This window comes from Lepidochelys olivacea (genome assembly GCF_965140295.1).
Source record: "Lepidochelys olivacea isolate rLepOli2 genome assembly, chromosome: 5".
NCBI lineage: Eukaryota > Metazoa > Chordata > Testudines > Cheloniidae > Lepidochelys > Lepidochelys olivacea.
Window position 1 is genome coordinate 91609526 of NC_140415.1, and position 15501 is coordinate 91625026.

The 15501-nt window shown below is 45.9% G+C and overlaps 1 protein-coding gene across 4 annotated transcripts in view; it reads left to right on the forward strand.

Moving 5' to 3' along the window:
- Window positions 1–285: 285 nt before the first annotated feature.
- Window positions 286–15501, forward strand: part of AGTPBP1 (ATP/GTP binding carboxypeptidase 1) — a 143464-nt gene continuing 128248 nt past the window's right edge. For 2 of the 4 annotated variants that reach the window (XM_084629415.1, XM_084629417.1), the window contains exon 1: window positions 386–547. The gene's annotated coding sequence lies outside the window, so the exon portion shown is untranslated. The other 2 variants (XM_084629416.1, XM_084629418.1) reach the window with 2 other exon arrangements.

The window sequence follows — 15501 nt, forward strand, 5'->3', positions numbered from 1 at the left end:
GAAAAACCTGTGCGCGATCCCATGAAAGGCTGCAACACAATGCATGCAGGCAAAGGGGCTGACCAGGGTCCCCTTAAATCTGGTTCTCTCATTGCTCGCTAGGGGGTTTCTTACACCTCCCTGGGAAGCTCTGCTATTGGTCGCTGGCGGAGGCAGGGCACTAACCCGGGCTGACACCCAGCATCCCCTCCCCCAAGGCCCACCCGTGGGGACTGGCCCCAGGGCACGCGGCTCTGCAGTTGGAGGCCGCCACTCTGCTGCGTGCACGCGCCTCCATCGGCACTGCGCGCGCGCACGCGCGGGGAGGGAGAGGCGGGTGCGCGGTGACGTCTCCGGACGCCGACAGGTTCCTGCCGCCGCCGCCGCCGGGGTTTGTATGAAAACATCGGGGGCGCCGCGCTGGAGCCGCGCCCGGCCTGTCGCGGCCCGCGGGTGACTCCGGCTTCCCGCCGGCCCCTCGCGCCCGGCTGCGACGGGAGGTGCCCGGAGCCGGGCGGCGGAGGCCGAGCCTCGCGGACCGCAGCCGCTGCCCCGCCCCGCGGTGAAGGTGAAGCCCGGGCGCGGACAGACACAGAGAGTCAGCAGCCCCCCGCTCTCTGCCCGCGGGCTGGGGGGCTGGAGCGCGGGGGGCTCTCGCGGCTGCACGGCGCGGCCGGCGGGCGTGTCCGAGCCCGGGTCGCCAGGGTGGGAACCCCTCGGTCCTTTCCCCCGGGCTGACAGGTTAGCGGGGCCGCCGGTGGGACTTGGCGCGCCGTCGGCCTGGCTCCCGGGGCGGGGCGGGTCGCTGCTGGTGGTCCTAGGAAATGCTCTTAGGGCTGCCGGGGTCCTGTGGGGTAGCCCCGCCTGGCTGTTGCTGTCCCGCACCCTCCCTAGGCGAGGCGGCCAGTGTCGCGGAGGTGTTAGTTGCGCTCTTCGACTCCGCGAGCGAGCAGCAGTGTGGTTTTTGCAGTGGCGTGTCCTTAGCAGCTGTTTGGTCTGGACTGTTATCCGGTCATCTTCCTGATACGAGAGCGGGTTGTTTGGATTGCTGGCTTGTTTTTTGTTGGGGTATTTTTATCTAGTGAGTGCAACTATGGCCGGGCGTACTAGGTTACACAACTTGTTTCCATGAGTGCATTTTCGCTCTCCTTCTGATTTATAGCACGTGGCTTTTTTACATATGTATTTTGGTGCCAAACGTTTTCTGGTGATGTTAAATGGCCCTTGAACAAAAGTTGTCCCACTCATAAAGCAGAAAATTATACCTAATACCTGTATTGCCTTATCCACATTTGTATTGCTGGCCTTCCAAAACTTCCTCTCATGACTCCACTGTGCTAACTGTGTAGGCAAGCTAGTGTAGGTATTTGTATAAATGACCACTTTTGAAATAACACTTAGTAAGTGCACTTAGTGGTGTAACCTGCCAGGCATTTGTTTAACACAACATTCTTAAAAATCCATAGATTTGTGTCTCAGTAATAATATTTTGCACTTAAATAACACTTATCTCTCTTCTCCCTGCCCCCCCAAATTGAAGTGCTGTGAAATTGATTTGTAGGAACTCAGAATAGATTACTAGTGACACTTTCAAAAGTACTTAAGTGGCTCAGTGAGGCTTTTAAGTTACTTAAGTATCTGGTGTAATACTTTCAAAAGCGCATAAGAGATGCATTTTTTGTTACACACAGAAGTCTCAAACATCAAGGCTCTCTGTTTAGAGAATCAAAGTTGAGCTTTTACTCTCTTCATTCTCTTCTAAGTGTAAGATTGCAGTTGTAAATTTTGGGACAGGGATCATATATTACTATATGTTTGTACAGTGCATAATGCAACGGGGACCTGATCCTGATTCGGTGTGGGTCTTCAGAGACCATTGTAATGCAAACGTTGATATTGAGGGAAATAGAAATATGTTCACTGTGATGGGAAGCTAGTGATATAATTTTAGAGGAACTTTCACACTTGAATGACCTTAAGAAAATATATTTGCAAAATGTAATGTACTTTGCAAGTAGCTGTTAGTGTTCATTTTGTTGCATATCTATTTTTGAATATTTATTTTTTGGTGGTAAATCCTATAATACAGTCATAGTCTTATACTTATGACCAAGTAGCTGTTGCTGGAAATCTTTGATATCACACTAAGCATTATGACTTTATTTTAAGAGGCCTGGATGAGAGCATTGTGGCTATGATGGTATAAGTTCTTATTTAAACATTTCTTGTAACTGGAAGAACTTGTCAAGAGAGCTTGTTTTTGGCATATTTAAATTGCTTAGTAATAGCCCCTCCCTTCGTCTTTGTAAAGATGTAACTTTCAATTGGATCTTCTGCTACAATTAAAAAAAAAAAAAAGCTGTATTTTCACTTTCATTATTAAAGTTGGGGAACTTTCCACAGTAGTCTGAAACATAGGAAAATCTACTTTCAACGGGGGGAGATTACATTTTTCCCCCCAATAACACATTTACTGTCGCAAATTTCATGCTTTTATCACAAAACCCGCAATTCCTATTTATTTATTTTGCACAAATCTGGCTAAGACGACACTGCATTTGTTCACACTGGAAGCTTTCTTTGTAACCCAAAGACCTGGAAAGTTCAGATTTTGACTTTTTAAAAATGATCTTCCCCAGGATTAGCTACCAGTGAACTGCAATAACAGGTGCTTTCCTTTACAGCACTTAAATACATTGGAGAAGTTTTTTATAAATAGAGTAAAAAGCTGCCCTTACTCTGCTGTCTTCAGAATCCATCAGTATGGCTCAAAACTTAGACTGAAGTGTGGGGAGGAATACTCAGTGTTGTGCAAAGTGGGACAGAGGCTTATTTATTTATTAAAAAGCCGAGCTCAGTGTGTTACATGTGTTGCCAACTCTTTCAATGGTGGTTGTGAGGTCGGTAGTATTTGATTTTTTCTTAAAGCACTGGCTTATGGAATTGTGGTTCTATGAGAATCTCAACATCTATTTAAAACAACAACAAAAGATTCTAGCCTCCTTGTTGCAGAGAGAAGCCTGAAAATGTGACCCTAAAGGCTCAAAAACCAAAGGTGCAAGTAAAAACCACCTCATTTTATTTTAACCTTTTGGATTTTATTTTTGAATGTTTGGGGTAGACAGTAATGTTTCATAAACATTTCCAAAATAATCAAAAGCTAGATTGGTACAAATGGCATATGCTGAAACTAAAATCTGTCAGTTAAGATCTTCACTGTTCCTGTTAAGGTGACACTGGCACAATGAGGAGCTGAGGAATTAAAAAAATTGAATAGTTGGAATCCTGTTTCGATTGGGTAATATTAATGGGAATAGCATCCCACTTCTTTCTCAGTGTGGCTTTTCTGGGAGTTACTTTGTAGCCTGCTGAAGCTGAGTTAATGGACCAAAGAGTGAAATTTGCAGACAGAGGAGCTTGATGCAAATTTTATCATCATAAGCAACACCTGTAACCAGAAAGTCAAGATAAAGTTGCCTTAAGCAGCCCGACAGTGGTAAATTTGTCATGTCTTGGAATGGCTGATGAGACTATGTGCTGTGCCTGTAATTTCCTAGCAGATGGTTTAAAAATAAGAAATACACCAAGGAACTACACTTCCTATCTTCTCCTTTTTGTATGTATTTGTTGCCTGGAAGGAAATGGAATCAGACCTCAATATAAGAGCCGCAAACGTGACCATCTAAGGGTGTGTCTACACTATGGATGCTGCTGTAATGTAGATATTTACTGCATCAAAGTAAGGGGATTTTCAGTTGATATAGGTAATCCAACCTTACAGATGACAGTAGCTGGGTTGACAGAAGAATTTTTCTATCAACCTAACTCCTGGTGTAGACACATTTAAGTCAGCTTGACTACAGTGTTTGGAGGTCTGAATTTTTCACATTCCTGAGCAACATGGCCAGGTCCATCTAAATTGTAGGTTTAGAGCAGGCCTAAACAAACACTTCCTTTCCAAGAGGGACCAATTAATATAATCTCGAATAACATCTGAAAAGTTAGTCAAATTTTTCACTGTAAAAGATTGTAATACAACAAAAGAGAATGGGAAATTGTTAAAATGAGTCTTCTAACCTTTTAAATTTCAAATGCTTTAACTGTTTTCTGTGTGCCTAATTAAATCTTAAAATGGTTGTTACAGTGGGATCAAGCTAGTGATAATCTGACACAATCTCAAAGAATGCTCAACTCTTCTACAGAATGGTGAGCAAGGGGTTTATTAGCACCTTGCCCCTTGTTCAGCCTAAGGGCATGGCTACACTTGCAAATGTAGAGTGCTTTGCATTAAACCAGCCTTCGTAGAGCGCAGTAGGGAAAGCGCTGCAGTCTGTCCACACTGACAGCTGCAAGCACACTGGCATAGCCACATTTGCAGCACTTGCAGTGGCATTGGGAGCGGTGCATTCTGGGCAGCTATCCCACAGAGCACCTTTTCCCATTCTGGCGCTGTGGCTTGTGGGAAGGGAGCGGAGGGTGTGGGGCATTCTGGGTCCTGTCCCAATGCCCCGTGATGCATCGGTTCGCATCCCAGCAATCCCTGTGCCTCTGTCCACTTTTGGCACCATCTTTCAGTGTTTTTTGTACTGTGTGCTCTGTCTTCCCTTTTGGTCTGCGGGAATGGAGCCCGAACTGCTGAGGAATATGCTGACGAGTCTCACCAGCATGTCACGTTTGGCAGTCGAGTTACTCCTTAAGATCCAAACTGACAATGAGGACTCCGACGATGATTGCTTGTGGCATTCATGGACCTTCTCACCGGTGTGGAATATTGCTTTTGGGCTTGGGAAACAAGCACGGAGTGGGGGAGATCGCATCGTCCTGCAAGTCTAGGATGCAGTGGCTGCAGAACTTTTGGATGAGAAAAGCTACTTTCATGGGACTGTGTGAGGAGCTCGCCTCCCATCCTGCGGTGCAAGGACACGAGATTGAGAGCTGCCCTGCCGGTGGAGAAGCGGGTGTCTGTTGCAATCTGGAAGCTGGTAACTCCAGACAGCTACCAATCGGTCGCTAACCAGTTTGGAGTGGGAAAGTCGACTGTTGGAATCGTGTTGATGCAAGTTTGCAGGGCCATTAATCGCATCCTGCTCAGAAGAACCGTGACTCTGGCTCACATGCATGACGTTGTGGCTGGCTTTGCACAAATAGGTTTCCCTAGCTGCGGAGGGGTGATAGATGGGATGCATATTCCAATTCTGGCACCAGCCCACCAAGCCTCCAGAAGGGGTATTTCTCTGTGGTTCTCCAGGCGCTTGTGGATCACAGTGGGTGTTTCATTGACATTAACGCAGGCTGGCCCGGAAAGGTGCATGAGGCGCGCATCTTTTGGAACACTGGCCTGTTCAGGAAGCTGCAAGCTGGGACTTTTTTCCCAGACCAGAAGATCACCGTAGGGGAAGTCGAAATGCCCATTGTGATCCTTGGAGACCCCACTTACCCTTTAATGCCGTTGCTCATGAAATCCTACACAGGGAGCCTTGACCGCAGCAAGGAGCGGTTCAACAACAGGCTGAGCCAGTGCAGAATGACAGTGGAGTGTGTTTTTGGACATTTAAAGGGTCGCTGGCGCTCTCTGTATGGAAGCTGGACCTGGCCGATGACAGCATTCCCGCGGTTATATCCGCGTACTGTACCCACCATAACATTTGTGAAGGGCAGGGTAAACGATTCCCTCAGGCATGGAACTTGGGGGTTCAACACCTGGAGGCTGAATTTGAACAGCCAGAGAGCAGGGCTATTAGAGGTGCCCAGCGCAGGGCTGCAAGAATTAGGGATGCCTTGAGGGAGCAATTTGAGGCTGAAAGCCACCAGTAATGTTTGGTGCTCTGCACTGGAGTGAAGTGCAGTGGTTCCAATGTTAGTAGAAATCTGTGTTTGCTATGCTGACTTGCAGTAACTGTTGCTTTCCTGGCCTAAATACCTTACTTTTACTTTATGCAATAATAAAGAATGTTTTCAAAGCCAAAAAATCCATTTATTGAAAAGAAACACAGCTGCTTGGAAAACAGAAAGTGTAAGGGAGTGGGGTGGGGAATGGTACAATCACAGATTTGCATATGTCCTGTTATCATACTTGGCCTTCCTGCCTGGAGTGCTGTGCAATGAGTGCTGCACTTCAGAATGGCTATGATGCATGGTGATGGGGGTTGAGTGCAGTGGGTAAGAGTTATAGTTTTCAGGGCTGAGTGGTGAAGCTATAGGTGTTGGAGGCAGCTGGTGGCGATAAGAACCCAGATGTTGGGAAAAGTGGGTTGGAGGTGACATGGGGGCACAAAGGAAAGAGTTTTGGGATGAGCTGCAGGTGTGGGCGGGCACAGTAGTGCTCTGCCTGCATGTCTACAAGCACCTGGATCGAGTCCGCTTGGCACTCCATGATGCTTATCAGCCAATCCGTGCTTTGCTGCCGGAGCTCCGGGTTTTTGTGCTGGCAATCCACATTCTGCTTGTGGATCCTCCTTTCACTGTCCCTCCACTCCTGCGCTTTTAGATTCTCGTTAAGGGACTGCTGCATTACTTCATGCAGCACATCTTTGCTTCTACGTGGTCTCTTACTAATTCTTTGCAGTCTTTCGGCTTGTGATAACACGGACGGCTGAGATCTCAAGGTTGCATCTGTAAAGGCAAAATACAACACTTAACAGAGGCAGCATTGTTCACACCAGATAGAGCAATGATTTCCTGTACTTAAGGGCAAGCACAGTCTAAACAATAGCATAATTTGCCTGTCCCAAAGTGAGTGCACATAATCCACGGGAGCCCCAAAATGGTGAGTGGTTTCAGAGTAACAGCCGTGTTAGTCTGTATTCGCAAAAAGAAAAGGAGTACTTGTGGCACCTTAGAGACTAACCAATTTATTTGAGCATAAGCTTTCGTGAGCTACAGCTCACTTCTTCGGATGCATACTGTGGAAAGTACAGAAGATCTTTTTATACACACAAAGCATGAATAAATGGGTGTTTACCATTACAAAAGGTTTTCTCTCCCCCCACCCCACTCTCCTGCTGGTAATAGCTTATCTAAAGTGATCATTCTCCTTACAATGTGTATGATAATCAAGTTGGGCCATTTCCAGCACAAATCAAGGGTTTAACAAGGACGTCTGGGGGGGGGGGCGGTGTTAGGAAAAAACAAGGGGAAATAGGTTACCTTGCATAATGACTTAACCACTCCCAGTCTCTATTCAAGCCTAAGTTAATTGTATCCAATTTGCAAATGAATTTCAATTCAACAGTCTCTTGCTGGAGTCTGGATTTGAAGTTTTTCTGTTGTAATATCGCAACTTTCATGTCTGTAATCGTGTGACCAGAGAGATTGAAGTGTTCCGACTGGTTTATAAATGTTATAATTCTTGACATCTGATTTGTGTCTATTTATTGTTTTACGTAGAGACTGTCCAGTTTGACCAGTGTACGTGGCAGAGGGGCATTGCTGGCACATGATGGCATATATCACATTGGTAGATGTGCAGGTGAACGAGCCTCTGATAGTGTAGCTGATGTGATTAGGCCCTGTGATGGTGTCCCTTGAATAGATATGTGGGCACAGTTGGCAACGGGCTTTATTGGAAGGATAGGTTCCTGGGTTAGTGGTTCTGTTGTGTGGTATGTGGTTGCTGGTGAGTATTTGCTTCAGGTTGGGGGGCTGTCTGTAGGCAAGGACTGGCCTGTCTCCCAAGATTTGTGAGAGTGTTGGGTCATCCTTCAGGATAGGTTGTAGATCCTTAATAATGCATTGGAGGGGTTTTAGTTGGGGGCTGAAGGTGACGGCTAGTGGCGTTCTGTTATTTTCTTTGTTAGGCCTGTCCTGTAGTAGGAGACTTCTGGGAACTCTTCTGGCTCTATCAAATCTGTTTCTTCACTTCCGCAGGTGGGTATTGTAGTTGTAAGAATGCTTGATAGAGCTCTTGTAGGTGTTTGTCTCTGTCCGAGGGGTTGGAGCACATGCAGTTGTATTGTAGAGCTTGGCTGTAGACAATGGATCGTGTGGTGTGGTCAGGGTGAAAGCTGGGGGCATGTAGGTAGGAATAGCGGTCAGTAGGTTTCTGGTATAGGGTGGTGTTTATGTGACCATTGTTAATTAGCACTGTAGAGTCCAGGAAGTGGATCTCTTGTGTGGACTGGACCAGGCTGAGGTTGATGGTGGGATGGAAATTGTTGAAATCATGGTGGAATTCCTCAAGGGCTTCTTTTCCATAGGTCCAGGTGATGAAGATGTCATCAATGTAGCGCAAGTAGAGTAGAGGCGTTAGGGGACGAGAGCTGAAGAAGCGTTGTTCTAAGTCAGCCATAAAAATGTTGGCATACTGTGGGGCCATGCGGGTACCCATAGCCGTGCCGCTGATCTGAAGGTATACATTGTCCCAAATGTAAAATAGTTATGGGTAAGGACAAAGTCACAAAGTTCAGCCACCAGGTTAGCCGTGACATTATCGGGGATAGTGTTCTTGATGGCTTGTAGTCCATCTTTGTGTGGAATGTTGGTGTAGAGGGCTTCTACATCCGTAGTGGCCAGGATGGTATTATTGGGAAGATTACTGATGGCTTGTAGTTTCCTCAGGAAGTCAGTGATGTCTCGAAGATAGCTGGGAGTGCTGGTAGCGTAGCGACTGAGGAGGGAGTCTACATAGCCAGACAATCCTGCTGTCAGGGTGCCAACGTCTGAGATGATGGGGCGCCCAGGATTTCCAGGTTTATGGATCTTCAGTAGTAGATAGAATATCCCAGGTTGGGGTTCCAGGGGTGTGTCTGTGCAGATTTGATCTTGTGCTTTTTCAGGGAGTTTCTTGAGCAAATGCTGTAGTTTCTTTTGGTAACTCTCAGTGGGATCAGAGGGTAATGGCGTGTAGAAAGTGGTGTTGGAGAGCTGCCGAGCAGCCTCTTGTTCATATTCCAGCCTATTCATGATGACAACAGCACCTTCTTTGTCAGCCTTTTTGATTATGATGTCAGAGTTGTTTGAGGCTGTGGATGGCATTGTGTTCTGCACGGCTGAGGTTATGGGGCAAGTGATGCTGCTTTTCCACAATTTCAGCCCATGCATGTCGGTGGAAGCACTCTATGTAGAAGTCCAGTCTGCTGTCTCAACCTTCAGGAGGAGTCCACCTAGAATCCTTCTTTTTGTAGTGTTGGTAGGGAGGTCTGTGTGGATTAGTATGTTGTTCAGAGGTGTGTTGGAAATATTCCTTGAGTCGGAGATGTCGAAAATAGGATTCTGGGTCACCACAGAACTGAATCATGTTTGTGGGGGTGAAGGGGCAGAAGGAGAGGCCCCGAGATAGGACAGCTGCTTCTGCTGGGCTAAGAGTATAGTTGGATAGGTTAACAATATTGCTGGGTGGGTTGAGGGAACCATTGCTGTGGCCCCTTGTGGCATGTAGTTGTTTAGAAAGTTTAGTGTCCTTTTTCTTTTGTAGAGAAGCAAAGTGTGTGTTGTAAATGGCTTGTCTAGTTTTAGTAAAGTCCAGCCACGAGGAAGTTTGTGTGGAAGGTTGGTTTTTTTAATTAAGTACCCATTTGTGAGAGCTCGTTCTTTATCTTTCCCTGTTTGCTGTAGAGGATGTTGATCAGGTGGTTCCGTTGTTTCTTTGAGAGCGTGTGGCACAAGCTGTCAGCATAGTCTGTGTGGTATTTAGATTGTAATGGATTTTTTACCTTCAGTCCTCTTGGTACGATGTCCATCTGTTTGCATTTGGAAAGGAAGATGATGTCTGTCTGTATCTGTACAAGTTTTTTCATGCAGTTGGTTGATTTCCACTCCATACGGCTAAATGCAGTGCCTTGCATAATGACAGGTTTCAGACTAGCAGCCGTGTTAGTCTGTATTTGCAAAAAGAAAAGGAGTACTTTTGGCACCTTAGAGACTAACCAATTTATTTGAGCATAAGCTTTCGTGAGCTACAACTCCCTTCATCGGATGTATACTGTGGAAAGTACAGAAGATCTTTTTATACACACAAACCTTGGAAAAAATGGGTGTTTACCACTACAAAAGGTTTTCTCTCGCCCCACCCCACTCTCCTGCTGGTAATAGCTTATCTAAAGTGATCACTCTCCTTACAATGTGTATGATGATCAAGATCTTCTGTACTTTCCACAGTATGCATCTGATGAAGTGAGCTGTAGCTCACGAAAGCTTATGCTCAAATAAATTGGTTAGTCTCTAAGGTGCCACAAAATGGTGAGTAAGCACATGGTCAAGGGGGACTGATTGTTTCACGGCCGTACTGCCTTCTGGGTTTCTATGCCTTGGGGAGAGCCAAGAGCGACAGGGGGCCCCTATACTGAACAGTTTCCCCACATTTTCCATAGGAGTTCGCCCTGGAAGATATCTCGCTGCTGAGGGTGACCTGGGAAGCAAGGGAGGGTCTTCTACTGCAATGTGGCTTTCGCCCTGGCCCATATGCAGCTTGCCTGTGTGCAGCAATGGTCTCCCCGCTCCTCACGGCACAGTGGCGCGGACATGTTAGCCTGACTGGGACAAGGACCACAGTGGCTCTCCCAAGAAACCCACGCAAGTGCATTGCCCAAGTTCTGGACGAGACCTTTGAAGAGATCACTGAGACCGATTACCACGATGTGAGAGAGCACAGCAACGCCCTATTCCACATCTAGGCATGCATGCAGCCCTAACCCTCCTCGCCCCAAGAGCCCGCACCGAATAACTTCCTTCGCAAAATAAAAGCTGCTTACTGGGAACCTCCTCTGGTGTTTGTCCTTCACCAAGCACCGGCTTCCACAACTGGCTACCTTCCCCCTGGCTTGAGAACAGCTCCTGGCTGCATGCATCTAGGGATTCTGGGGTGTCTTCCTCCTCAGCACCCTTGCTCCAGCTTTCCTCCTCCTGCCTTGTTGAACTGGGCTCTGAAGTGTCCACGGTGGTCCTCAGAGTCGAGGTGGGGTCGCCCCCTAGTATCGCGTCCAGCTCTTTGTAGAAATGGCAGGTTATGGGGGCAGCACCGAAGCGGCTTTTTGCCTCGTGGGCTTTGTGGTAGGCATTCCGCAGCTCCTTCACTTTAACCCTGGACTGCAGTGCATCCCAGTCATGGCCCCTTTCCATCATGTCCCTTGATATCTGCCCGAAGGCATTGTAATTCCTATGGCTGGAGCACAGCTGGGACTGGACAGCTTCCTCCCATCAAACACTGATGAGGTCCAGCACCTTGCCATTGCTCCATACTGGAGATTGCCTGGCACATGGAGGCATGGTCACCTGAAAAGATTCGCTGAGAGCACTCGCGCCTGGCTGAGCAAACAGGAAGGGGATTTTCAAAATTCCCAGAGAATTTAAAGGGCGGGTCTGATAGTTGGTCACCTGAGGGCAGGGCAGTAGAGTTCAAAGTGATGACCAGAGTGGCTAGAACAGGCATTGTGGGACGCTTCTGGAGGCCGATCAGAGCACATTAACAGACCAGGGCATCCACACTGACGCTGCGGCGCTCTAGCGGGGGCGCATTAAACGCTATTCCACTCTTTGAGGTGGAGTACCAGGAGCGCTCTAGCCGCGGAGTCCGGGCACTCTACGTGCCTTGCCAGTGTGGACACGTCGTGTGTTAGAGCGCTCAGGGCTGCTTTAATGCGTTCTAACTCGCAAGCGTACCCATGCCCTAAGACGCCACCTTCCCCTTATCAATACAACACACGCTTTAATTCCCTTATCTCTTCTCTTTCTGCATTTTACCCCGCCCTTTCTTTTTTCCCTTTTCCTTTTTTCCTTTTTGCATTTTGTCTCTCCCTTTCCCTTGTGTGGCTCTTCCACTGTTTCCCTAAACTCGGTGTGAAGAACATGCTATGGGAAGACCATAAGGGTCTTTCATTTCTTTAGCTAACTACATATGGAACTTGCTCTAGAGGAAAACTGACTTACTGAAGGTTTTCCTTCTGCAGCAGTTGGCTTTTTTTTTTAATTGCTTTTCAGCTCTGTATTCTTAACTTCATTTTGCTGCTAGGCTGTTCACCTCAAAGTATAAACCAAAGTATTACAAAGAAGTGTGTACATCTTGCCAGCGCCTCCTGGTTCATTTTTCTCTCTGGCTATAGAAGCCACTGCAGAGCAACGCAAGGTGTTCCACTCCCTCTGTGACTTGAGCTTGCTGTTTCTGCAATACTCTTTCTATGGGGGGAGGCTAAGCCTCAATAGTGACTCCATCTCTCATGACAACACAAGATCACTGGTCTGGCCCAGATGTTCATGAAAATTTAAGTAAAAATTGTCTTCTGATTGTAGAAGTTTTTTTTCCCCATCCATTCTTCAGTGGAATTATCTGGATTTCAAGGGGTGGAATTCTCAAAAAGAGACTAGTGTTTAGCTGCCATTTTAGGTGCCTTTGTCCAAACATGAGATTCTCATAACACTTATCTGCTGTCTAGCCCTGTAAGCATATAGGAAGTGTAGGTGCCTAAATTTCTTCTAGTAAAGTCCCAAGCTGATTAAATTTCTGCCGGTGGGCATGCTTGCAGCCTCCTCAATCTTGACACCACTGAGCAGCTTTGCACCTAATTCACACCTAGGTATTCCCAACCTATCTTGCCTGTGTGGCTTGATCCCGTAGATGTGCTTGTAGGCTGCCTTAGAACATGTTGACTAGATTGCATCCTGCACAAAATACAGCCGGTGGTGCTGGTTCTCCCCTTTACCCAGTATCCCACTCACCCAGGATATGGAAGATCTGGGTTCAAATCCCCCCTCTGCTTGATGTGGATCAGGGACTTGGGATCTAGGCCTCCCACCTCCTAGGTGAGTGCCCTAACCATTGGACAATAGAGTCAATCTCTCTGGCCTGATGAATATTGAAATATTTTATGTGAAATGGAACAGCTAAAACAGGAGAGACTGAAAGACCCACCCTAAAATACCCCAGAGCCCCATGGTTAGGACATTCACTTTGGAGCAGGGGAAACATGGATTCAGGTCTCTGCTCCACATTAGACAGAGGGGGGATTTGAAGTCTGGTTTCCTGGGTGAGTGCCCTAACGATTGGGCTGTTAGGTAAAAGAGGGTGGCAGCCGTCATCGCTGCCACCACCGGCTCTTGCTGACCTGGCCTAGGTGCCTAATTCCAGGAGAGCATTCATGGTTGTGGATTCCAAGTGCAAGGAGTCATGGAGTTTGGTATTTTAGGGCATGTCTACACTGCAGCCCTAAGTTGACTTACTTACAGCGACTTCAGTAATTACTGCAGTGGTTGATGTCCTCACTAACCTCCTGTTGGTGGTGTGTGTCCTCATCACGAGCACTTTCACTTACTGTAGAGGGTCAGTGTGCGGGCTAAAAGACAGGGCTTTCAGCTCCGCAAAGCTCCCTGCCGGGAGCCCAGATGCCTCCCACCCCGGCTCTCACCTCACCGCTCCTGACTGGGATCAAGGGGCAACCACCTGGCTGGGAGTGGGGAGCTGGGGACAACTTGGCTCTAGCTGCCCAGCTTTGTCAATTTCATGGCTGCATGAAATTGACAGTCAATAGCAGATGGAAGTAGCACAGTGCCTAGGTAGAGACTGTCACCCCAGCTATGCCAACATAAGCCTCTTGTGGAGATGGAATTATTATGTCGGTATAGTAGGGCACTTACATCTGTGGGACAAGGCTGTCGTGTGTACACTGACGTAATTAGGTCAACGTAAGCTGTCTTATGTCGACCAAACTGTATAGTGTAGACCAGGCCTAACTCACTTTGAGGGATGGGGCTTAAGACACATACCTCTTCTTGGCATTTCCTAATAGCTAGTCTATGTGGCTACCCACTCAAAATGCTAGTTATGTGAATCCTCTTTTTTTAGGGACCCCTTTCTAAAAATGTTTTAATTCTTTTTATAGTGCTTATTGCCAAAGTCGTTTGGGACTTCCCAACCTAAACACATTCATGGGAAGTTAAATCTCTTAATAGGTGAACTGTTTTTGTGGATAATGTTTTCCTTCTGCTATAACTTGCTTGGCAGGCTTAAACCTGAACAATTTAGTCGCCAAATTACAGCCTTAGTTAATTTTAAGAAAAGCTGGGGAGTGGGTAAAGGAATATCATTGTTACCTACATAATACTTCCAGCTGAAGTTGTAAGGACTGAGACTCAATCACTGGAGATTCTCTGCCAGAGACAGTTCTCAGATATGGATTGCACTTGCTAAAATTTGTTTAAAACTTCAGAGTGATAATTAGGGTTTCTATTTCTTTTTCTGTAAAATATACCACACAAGCAGCAAAAACATAATACTGCTCACCACAAGAATTCTTATGATCTATTGTTGGCTAACTATTCTACACATCTTGACTGTGTCAGAGACCTTCATGAAGCTTTGTATAAGCCTTTTTAAGCTCCTCTGTGTAAACTGCAGGTTAGTGTTAGCCTTGACAAAGACCAGCGTTTTACTGTATTGTAGTAGTGTTTAAACTAACCAGCTCAAAAGTTTTCTTGTATAGTAAATATTTGTAGAAAAGATAAATATAAGGAAACAAGACAATAGTCCACGTAAAAGTATCCTCTCTAAAGATTTTACTGCTTCAAGAGCTTATACTTAATTTTTTATTGTGGGTCTGAAAATACTCTCATAAGAATTAGAAACTAGGAATAAATACTCATAGTTATAAAGAGATTTTTTTTGGCTTTGATTCATTTGGTAAAGTTACATTTCTGTCTCCCTATACTTTGCCAGCTCTGGTGACTAATATTAGAAGGTCTTATCCAAAAGACTGTAAACAGCTTCTTAAGGAAGGAATATTTTTCAGTGCAACTTGAAGGTGTCCATGCTATGAAGTGGGGAAAATATATTGATATGAACAATCAAATTCACAGCCATGCAAATTTGTAGCTGCACAAAACCTCACACTTCGTTCATCTGTGGCATGCGTTCAAATATCTGTAAAATTATTAGGGAATGGTAGGTTCTGTGGATAGGATTGGAGGACACACTACAGCATTTTAGAGTATTTAAAACTGCTTTTGAGGAAGATACTGATCCCCACAAATTGTGTATCTCTATTTCTGCTGTTGACTGACTTTCATTCCTAAAGCATTTTCAGAAAATACAGGTTGGTTGATTTGTTTGTATCAAAGATCTTAGAAACTAGATTGGCCATGAGCGACATTCTAGAATAAGTGTAGCTATTTGCAATATTAATTATAACTATTTGTAAAACAAGGTGTTACTGTAGACTTAGGGACAACATAAAGTTGATCACTTGAAACATCGCTGAGAGTCCTGCAGATTTAGTAACTGATTAAGAAGAATTGATCATGTTGTTTCAGATCACTAAAAATGTGAATTGGGCTGCATTAAAAAAAGTGATTTTTGAATTTCTACCTTAGAGACCTCTAGATATTATCAAATTTGAAATCTCCCTGGAGCACTTTGGAGTTTCATGAGTGTTAATAAATGAAGCAATATATCTTGAACTTCAATCTAATTTAGAATAGAAAATAGCAAGTTTCCATTGGCTAGTGCTTCTAGGCTTGTATAGCTGTGTTGTAGAAATGGCCTCTTTCAGAAATGGACCAGTCCCTCAGAAAACCAAACCAGCCCCCTCATTCCCCAAA